Below are 10,874 nucleotides of genomic sequence, written 5' to 3'. Positions count from 1 at the left end.
TAATCCCCACTGACCCCATGCTGGATCCGTCCCTGGCTATAGGTCACTATAACCACACTCTCACCATGTTGGTCCCGATAGGGTGAGAAATGTCTAAAGGGGGAGGGGGGGGGGTGAATAGAGTTTTCCACAATTTTAAACTTTGTAACACTTTAATAAATTCAACTCTAAGTAACAAGCATAAGCAAATAAACTACTTAGAGACGTAGAGTGCACAACTGAAGTAATGGTACGGTAAAGTGTCACAAATTAAACCAAGCTGATATGAAGACATAATTTGCATGCAAGACATAGGGGACACTTGAAATAGCTCAAATAATAAGTATATGAAATTTGGTGCACATGCATACGTGGAAACACCGAAATCCAGATGGATAAATCTAAGTAGTATGAAATGGGTTTGTAAGTACTCAGTGAGATAATATAGAGTAAATTAAATCATATAATGAATCTATCTTGGATGCATATGTGAAATCATACAAACCTAGATGATAAGATTAATAAATAATAAGATGAATAGTACAGTAAATGGGTTATCTTAGATAAGATATGCAAGAATGAAAGTACTGCAAGTAAAATAAAGTAGAGAAAGAAATTTATAGTGGTTCAGAGGTGGTGTAATCCTCCTAATTCATTATTCTCATTTCACTCCAAGGAGGAAATTCACTATCTCATTCACCCAGATATAAATAGTACGTGATTCTCCAAGTGCTACCCAAGCACTTCACCGAGTGTTTCGCACAAAGTTACACTCCTCCAAGTATCTCGCACAAAGATATACTAAGGTTTTCACAAGCTCCTTGCTACTCTCCCTTCTTTCTACACTCAGTAGAGATTTTGTTTACAAAGAAAATAATTTTTCTCTCTCAGACTTGAACTTTTCGTATATAGCTCAAGACTTGCACTTTCGAATTTTCTTGCTTCGTAATATCGTATTTCAGTCGCTGTTCTTATCTATGCTTTTTTTCAAGTTTTCTTGGACATTAAATTTATAACTTGAGAAAGTTATTTGCCTGTTGTGGAAATTCAAATTTCGAATGTCCACTTGATCTGATAGCTCTTGCTAGTTTGATCTACAACATTTAATAACCTTGGTAACCTTTGTCAGATGAATTTGAATTTTGCTCTTTATCTCTTCAAAAGTCTTCTAGTAATCTGTGATAAGTATGGACCTTGTAACTTGTAGCCTCCAATCCTGACTTTCTTGCACCTTTTGGTAGTGTGAATAATTGACTTATTCACAATTTGATAAGACAAATCAAATATTTCTTTCTAATAATTCACATTGGTGATTCTTGCTTGAGCTTAAATAATTCCACCGAAAAAATCATTGACTTTTTTGTAATTTAAAATCAACTCCAAGTAGAAAATATTTGATTTTGCTCTTATTTCTTCTCGCCGGAAGGTCATCTTATTCCCAATTTGGAAGTTATCATCATCTTGATTTGGAATTGAGGTCAAATTTTCAACCTCCTAAACTCATCCCATGTTGACTTTGTACTAGTCTTTCTCTGAGGCTTGATCCTGTGACCTTGGCTTCAAGAATTGCTTTGGTGCTTGGCCATTTTTCTACTTAGTCTTTTCTTGTTAAGTGGAAGCAAATGATTGACAAGTATAAAATAATTTTATACACTTTGCAAATTTTTAAATCATCCTTGTTAATTTTGACTAGGCTTTGACTTAGGCGAAAATATATTGCTAGACTCAAAATAAAATTAGGGGATCTATAATTACATTTTTGGTTCATCAAAACATTTACACTTTATTCCTAACACACCATTATCGACTTACATATTTATTTATTACTATGATTACTTTCATTATCATCTTCTTTTAATTTACTTATCTTCATCTTCTAACTTTTCTACTTGCATTACTTTTTTAAACATAACTTATTTGCTTATACTAAAAGTTAGACATTATTCAGATTATCAAAATTAAAAATTGAACTATATACCAAGTTTTATATTTTGATTGGACTTAATTGATTATTGAGTCGAATATTTTTAGATATGTTACATCGTAATACAAGTTTGGTCCAAATATCATATATTGAAATTTCACATATATTACTATATTAGAAATCAAAGTAAAAATTATATAATTATATACATGTAATTCAAATTAATAATTAATAATATATCCAAAAATATTTTAAATATTAGCTCAAAAAATATTAATATTATCTAGACTAAAATTTAGGTGAACTTAATAGGTTATTGGTTCAAATATATTTTCAGTTATGTTATATAAAGATATAATTTTTGTTCGGATATCAAATGTAAAAATCTTTTATATATATATATATATATATATATATATATATATATATATATATATATATATATATATATTGGACTTAAAAATAAAAAATTATATTTATCCTATTTAAGCCAAATATATTTAAAAAAGTTTAAACATAAGGTTTAAAAATCACTCAAATTAAACTTGTGTTAATTTTGTAGCGTTAATATAAGTGTTAATAAACAAGTTTTCTAAATAGAAAGCTGAGAATGAAAACTGAAAAATTAGAAAACAAAAAACTGTTTCCGTTAGTAAATGGACCCTACTAGTTGTCTGCCAAAGATCTTGTGGTCAAGTAGCATCCGGTGTCCTGATTAAAACTCCCACATGGACGATGGGAGTGGGTTCGAGTCTCAGTGGAACTTAACTAGCATATTTGCCTCCACTTTCGACTCGTTGTCGAAACAATTAAAAATCTCTCTTGCATTTACTTCACTATTTTATATTTACCTACTTTATAGTTTTGCGAACCAACTGATCACACACAGAGCACTCTCTTTAGAACAGAAAAAAAAAAATGCTACATTCGCTTAACTTTTCCGCAGCGCATTTACTCAACTCTATAGCTGAACATGCTCTTGATATATATGACTATTGGGTGATAATAGACAGCCTGACAGGTCGACGCTATTTCATATGACTAGTGGCCCCGCATGAACTTCGATACCTAGGAGAACAACATCGTTGCCAGCTACTAAATCCCGAGGAAGGAATGAGAAAGGAACACACTTTTACAGTGATGCTGTCAGATAACATACTCAATGAAATTGGCTATCACAAAATTGGGGACCAGGAAGAAAGCACCCACGACATTTAGGTCATGTTTGGTAATAATCAGCCTATCAGCCAATTTTAGCTTATTTAACCACTATTAGTTGTTTGGTTAATAAGCTTTTTGTAACTTCAAAATACTAAAATTCAAAAGGCTACTCAAAGCAGCATTTTCAATTAGCTTTTTGAGAAAAGAAATTATACCAAACAGCTATCAGCTAACAGCTAATTTATCAAACAATTTTCTACAATCAACCAATGTTATCAACTAATCATATCTTCTAACCCAAACAACCAACCCAATCAGCTAACAGCCATTTACCAAACAGGGCCTTAATTTATTGGGATAGCAAGGAAAATACTGGAGGATTCTCAGTCTCGTTTGCTTATGATATTGCAATGGGGTCACCCACGACCAATAAGAGGAATGCATGGGTGGCCGGGAAGCTGTTTGAAGATTGGAAGGGCCAAATAAAATATATGTATGTGTTCCTTTAGTTCCTCAAGCACAAACAAATAATGTCTAACACTGCCAAAGACCTTGTCAAGCTACATGAAGTGACTCCCTCAAATGAAAGGCCATAAGTTCGAGCCTTAGTGAAGTGAAATTGACTCGCTGAGTTTCAGTAGGTTGAAAAATTATATATGAATAGATACTACATGTAACAGGGTCAATATGATAGTATTTAAACAATGTCTAACTCTAAGCGTAGACGAATTGAACGGGGATCACATCTTATGCCAACTGCTACAAAATTAAATGTAGGAATATGGATGAGGATGTTGAACATATTTTTAGGAGGTGTGGGAGGGCTCACCAGCTGCGGGGGGTTATGAGAGACATCGGGTAGGTCACCCCCACTCCACCTTTTTCTTTTTTTCTAAAAAAAAAAAGAAATTTAATTTCTTCTATTTAAACTCATTATCAATACCAAATATTTAATTCTCACAACCTTCCAACGTTAGAATCAGATGCAAAATAAATTGAGGCCCAACCCCCACAAATTTAACGAACATGCATTTAATAGACAAAACGCTTACTCACGGATCATTTGAATGACAAGTGCATCTACAAAAAGCACAAACTCAAACTTGACCACACATTTACACAAGTCGGTAAAAAATTTTGAAAAAATAGTTTATAAATTCCCAAAACGCATTAATTAGCATCGACCATTGAATCAGTATAAAAACCCTTCCTCTTTGTCTTCGTCTTCATTTTATCTTCAGATAAAAATCCCTCCAATACCTTCAAAAAAGAGAATTTTCTAAAACAAAATTATGTCCAATCATGGCCAGAACGCAACAAAAATAGTAGTCTGTCTTATTTATCAAGAAAGGTGATTGGCGGCTCAATTTTGGATGAACAAGATTTTATAACACATCGAAGGACCACATTGCAACACTCAAAATTTTGAATGCCCTAGATGCTTGTTGAATTTTTTAAAAAAATGGTATGTATGGACTTTTAAATAAAAAAAAAAAAAGAAAAAAGAAAAGCAATATCATGAAAATGTTGCAGAGTTCTATTTTTTTTTTTTTCTTTTTGCAGAGTTCTATTTGAATACAAGCAATCTATAAAGATGGTATACGCTCCACTGTTAACAAAATTGAGTTAAAATTGTAGGAGGAGGATCTTCAAAAACATTTGAAATTGCTTGAGGCTGTTTGAACAAATTTGAGTGCCTATGTATTTATAATGAATAGACCACAGAGAATTTTCATCTATCATGCAAGAAGAAGTACTTAAAAGATGCAAAGACTTTGTGGTCTAGTGGCACTCGGTGCCTCGGAAAACACTCTCACATGGATGATGGGAGTGGGTTCGAGCTAAGTACGGCTTATTTGATGCTATTGTGTTTGGTTCGTACATGTGAATCGGAATGGATATCAAATACTTAGTAATGATAATGGATTGACTTTGATACCCATTCCTGATAGCTAAACCTGCCAACCAAACATACTTTTAGTAACTTCAAATAGAATTGGGTTTTATACAACAAATTATACCATGGACCATGGTCTACTTTGCATTGTAGACCTTGGTCCAAAAATAACCTTCGAATTCTGTATCTGTAGTTGACACATTATGTACTTGTAGTTGACAGTTTCTTTACCTGTAGCTATCATAATATGTGTCAGCAATAGTTGAAACATTTTGTAGATGTAGTTGACAATTTCAATACTTGTAGCCATCATATTATATGCCAGGGTATCAGCAATTATCAAGTTATTTGTTTACATGTACAAAAACTGTTAACTGTAGGTACAGAATGTATTAACTGAAGGTACAAAATCTTTGTATCAGGGTTCACAATACAATATGAACCCAGTCGCTGGTATAACAATTGATTTTATAAATTTACAAAGCCATTTGCTCCGATCCTTTGTTAAGAAAAGTAGACCATCCATTGAAGAGTGATGGGCCATTCAAACAAAAATTAGGATACGGAGTATGATACAACCCTGAGGTTGTATGGGTACGGTTGCTCTTCTTCGAGTCAAGAGCTAAACTCCAGAAAGAGAGGGAGAAAAGACATGGCTGCACTTCGAGTGGCAGTCCAACTCCAAATGATATTCAAACTATTAATTTACTTACACTTGTAAAAACTTATAACTTCTTTAGCTATTTGAACACACAATCATCTAATCATTCTCTAGTTGAACACACCATCATCTAATATTCCGGGTATCAAACACAACATCCTCTACTAGTAGACGTTGTTGAATGTGGTTAAGTGTTTAATTTCAATAGAATAGTAAAATTCTCTTTTTTTAGATCTCTTAATGTGTTGCACTTGGTCTTAAACAAATATTTAGTGACCGTATGCTTTGGGAGAATAAACTTAAAACCCTAACCGTAAATAATAAATATTATCCTATTACTGATCGAGGTAGGTCGAACAGAGTCAGTATTTAATACCGAATACATTTTTTTAATTTAAATATTACCCTGTTGATCCATTGTTATGGATGTTGGAGATTTTATGGTATAGCTTGAGGAAAGAAAAGGTGGGATTGCAGTTAGGCTGGTTGGGAATTGGGAAAAGATAAAAATGCTTCCACGCATGAAGATCCCTTTTGTGTACGAAAAGCAAATGTGAATGTCAATCTTTAATTTAAAGAATGATAAATAACAAGCCCGTCTAGCTCAGTTGGTAGAGCGCAAGGCTCTTAACCTTGTGGTCGTGGGTTCGAGCCCCACGGTGGGCGTTTTTATTTTCCCAGCTCCTTACCTTCCTATCACCCTCTTAACGTGGGAAATTACACAAATGACCTCATCTTTAATAGAGGTTAATCACAAACTCATAATTGAAGAATGGGGCAGAATTGCAAGGATCTAAAATAATTGGGAATGACGGGTGTGTTTGGTTCGCACATGAGAATCAGATCAGAATGGGTATCAAATCAAATACTTGATAAGAGTAATGAAAGTATTTTTTATGTTTTGGTAATATAGTGAAATGAGAATGATTATTAATAGTTGAGAAAGAGAAATAAAACCCTTATTTTATTAGAGAATGAGTTTTACAATTAATTGAGTAAACAAAATCCATAGTAGTGTTCTAAAAACTTGTCAACCAAACAATAACAATGACTTTAATACCCATTCTTGATAGCTAAACATGTTAACCAAATACACCCTAATTACAAACATAATTATCTTAGGCTTTCTGTATATTTTTTCAATCTATGTTTGCAAGACATAATTACAAAGATTGGTTGCGTCTAATATGTTGGGGAAAATGGTGAATAAATCGATAAATACAATATATAAAATATATTTTCGTTCCAATAATGGAATATAATTACATGAATTAATTCCAAACAATTTGATACAAAATCAAATAACAAATATATATACATACGAAATATATATGTAACAATAATAGGGATTTATTTGTCAAAATAATCCACCACAACTAGTACGGAACTAGCCCAAGGGATATAATCTAGGAAAGATATAATCCCACCGCCACTAGTACAAAACTAGTATAAGGGACTTAATCTATGGAAGATTAATCCCACCACAAACTTGGTATAAAACCAAGAAAAAAATATATATATCAAAAGTATATATCACAAGAAAGGGTTTCTAACCTGTAGGTTGTAACCCAACCGATGAACAAGAATGAATAAGGGGAAGTCCGAGTCGTATGTACACACACTCTCCTTAAAACCGATTCGCCACCTCCCGTTGGTGCTAGAAGCGTTGTGGCGTCGATCTCCTAGGATAAAACGAACTACGACCTTGGAGTTTGAGCACACAAATCCAAGGCCCGACGAACTAGAACTCCAGTTGAGCACTTCGATATTTTACAGAAGATGATGACAAAAATTTTCCTCACAAACTACAAAAGTTTTTTTGAGAGTAGAGAGGAAAGAAAAGGAAAATGGTTTTGAAGGTTCAAAACTCACGAACTAACTCCTTCAAAATATGCCAAGCATCCATAGGTATTTATATAGGAGAATTGGAATTAGTAGCTTCATGATGGCATCATTATTCCAACATTAATTCAATTTAATATTGAATAATAACGTTTGAAACGTACTAATTATCGAAATAATATCAACGGTCACGAAATTAATACGCAACGTAACTAATTCGTACCGAACACAACGACCCGTATTAAAAAATATTCGAGTGACCAAGAAGTCCGAGATCCGCACAGAAACAATGAAGCACCGAATTGGTGCAACACCGAATTGATGCATGAAGCACGACTAGGTGCATATAGCACGAATCGATGCATGAAGCGTCAAGCACAAATCCATACACCGAGTTGATGATTTGAACTCCAAAGCTTCAATTTTGGACGTTAGTGCCTAAGACTATAATTAGTGCCTTAAATGACACTATAATTAGTGCTACCATAAGCACTACACGGTAGTGCTACAAAAGCACTAAGCTTAATTATAAAATTAATTATAATTATCATTTCAAAGACTTCTCACAAATAGGTTTATTTTGAGAATCAATTTCTCATTCACCTATTACCTATTTTGAGCGTACATTGTATCAAATATCTTCGTCACACTACGAAGAGCACAAATCCACTTTGACCCGACCCGAATCGGAAGTGGATCCCACATACATTTGTACCAAAAAATAGTCACTCAAAATTACCATTTTGCTAATAATTCCAACATAATATAGCACTAATTTTGTTTTAAGACAATTACTTTATCAAAAGGAGAAGTATTGCACAACTCTTAAGGCAAATGGAAGATTGATTTGTCCGGATAAGGGTGGTTGAGTGGGTGATTATAATTCTCGTACTTAAATATTACTAATTCAATTCTTATCAATACTCTTTCGGTTGAGCCTATTAAGTGGGACATTTTTAATGCAATTTACCTATTTTGTGTAGTTTGCAATCTAATATGTAGAAGTGGGTTTGTCCAGTGCACACCTTTGAATAATGATTGTGATTTCCCTTTATCACACACCAAAAATAAATAAATAAATAAATGAATAAATAAATAAGATTGATTCTCACCTTCATTCCACAAAACATATATCCAATTTTATGTGTTCATTGGTTAATGTTACTTGTATCAGTAACAAAAATATTTATACAAATATTAGTTAATTCACAAGTAATTAATGAATATTTTATATGAAAATAACACATTTTGCAAGTTAAAATATTACTCTTTTCTTCTATTAAATTTACCTCATAATTTTTTTTTGATAAGAGGGAGGGACCAAAGGTCCCGGGAGATTAGCAATGTCTACTAGAAGCAGCACCCAAGGCGTCGCGCAGTAAAAGCTCGTTAATGACATTCATTGTTCGTTAATAATGAGTTTTTCGGTAACTCGTTGTCCTTCATTGACATTTTTAATAATGAGTTTTCAATGTCTAGTTATCTTTTTTGTTTCATTTTGTGTCAATGAAGGCCGGTTATGGTTTCTCTAGTTTTAGTTTGTAATAGACAAAGTGCAATCATGTAATATATATGTTGTATTAATGAATACAAATCTTCCATTTGTGTTGTGAACTTGAAATTAATACAAAATGCTATTTTGTAATGTGTTGGTTGTGACATTATTGGTTTTGATCTCCATTCTTTTCCTTTCCTCTCAACAATTTTGTGATTGGGCAAATTTTGAATGCTTTAGTCAATGAGTAATGCCAAAGATCTTGTGGTCTAGTGGCACCCGGTGTCCCAGTTTACACTCTCACATGGATGATGAGAGTTCTTTGCGCTTCAATAGGTTGAGAAAGTAGCTATGAACAGATACTACATTGTAACAGAGTCAGTAGTACTCAAAAAAAAAAGTATAGATGTAAAAATCGAATGGATGAGATTAATTTTTTTTTTAAAAAATATGATGACATTTTGTAATTATCACTAATTTTTTTTTAAAAAAATCAATAAAAAATATAAATTTTAAGCCTAAATCGTAAATGTTAAATCTTAAGCAATAAAAGTGAACTCCTAAATAAAATAAAGGCATTGTAACTAAGTCAAAACGTTAAAATACCATTTAGTAACTTAGCGATTTGGAACAACGATTTTCTTCAAATTGTTGAAATACCAAATGAAACTCTTAACATCGTTTAGGCTTGACATTTTGAAAAAGAATAAACACCCTCCACTAAAAATCATTAAAAAAAAAATAATTTCTATTTTAGGAGTATAAGGAGCCTTATGCTCCTCTTCCCTTGCCCATTTGTTGTGGGATGGGAAAGTGAAACAATGAAGAAGCATTGAGCTCCCTTTGAAAGGGAGCTCAAGGCTCCTTCATTCTTCCACTTTTGATGTAGGATCAGAAATGATCCCATATCTTTTGTTATTATTATTATTATTATTATTATTTTGTACTTGTATGATGCACAACCATTAATTATATGATGATGATTATAATGATATAATGGAACAATATATCATAATAATAAAAAAATTCACAAAATATGTAGGGAATAAATTATTTAATAACAATTAACGTAACATTGAAATTGCATTACACATCATTGAAAACTTGTTTGTACACGACATTTTTAGTCGTACTCAAAATCATATTCAAAATTGATAAATCTTTAAATTCATAATATTTAATATGATTTTATAAATTTTTTAATTTATAATAAAATTAAAATACGATTATATATTTACCGTTTGTTAGGGTACGTGCTAACCGGTGTATCTATTGAAGTATAATAAACTCTAAATAAAAGACTTTTTTTTTTTTAATTTGTTTGAACTAATTGGTTCTGATCCTTCTGGTGGAATATTTCTGAGTTTGAGATGCTATCAACTTCTCTAAAGATACCATAAAAAGTAGAGAATTATTTGTGGTAGTTTTAGAGAAATTGGAGGACATATTATGATAAGTTTATAAGTTGAGGATCAAAGTTGGTAGCATCTCAAACTCAGAGGACTATTAGTGGTAGTTTAGAGAAGTTAAAAAACTTATTATAGTAGACTTGTAAGTTGAGGACTAAAATTGGTAATGCCTCAAAGTTGAAGGACCTTTGGTGAAATTTACTCTAATTAAATATTTCAAATCTATTAAGTTATTTCTCTTTTGATTAATTCAAGAAATAAAAAAAATTTGAACAAACTAGCAATTAATTTTTTTTGAACCCTATTGTACTGTAGTATCTGTTCATCTATACTTTTTCAACCTGTTGAAAAGCACAAAAAGTCAATATTGTCTCCACTGAGACTCGATCTCATAGTTTCGCATATGAAAGAGACACTACACGCCATCTGAGCACAATGTGCTTGGCAAACTACCAATTAATAAATTTAATTGCTAGAAATTGTTGAATTTATTAATTTGAAATAAT

General features: G+C 32.2%; 1 non-coding gene across 1 annotated transcript; it reads left to right on the top strand.

Moving 5' to 3' along the window:
• The first annotated feature begins 6,215 nt into the window (after positions 1-6,215).
• TRNAK-CUU lies at positions 6,216-6,288 on the top strand. The gene has a single exon. It is a non-coding gene; the product is annotated as a tRNA-Lys (tRNA).
• The last annotated feature ends 4,586 nt before the right edge of the window (positions 6,289-10,874 follow it).

The sequence above is a fragment of the Ipomoea triloba genome, chromosome 5 (assembly GCF_003576645.1).
Source record: "Ipomoea triloba cultivar NCNSP0323 chromosome 5, ASM357664v1".
NCBI classification, from domain to species: Eukaryota; Viridiplantae; Streptophyta; class Magnoliopsida; order Solanales; family Convolvulaceae; genus Ipomoea; species Ipomoea triloba.
Note: the sequence above shows the minus strand (reverse complement) of the source record. Positions and strands in the feature narration are given on the sequence as shown.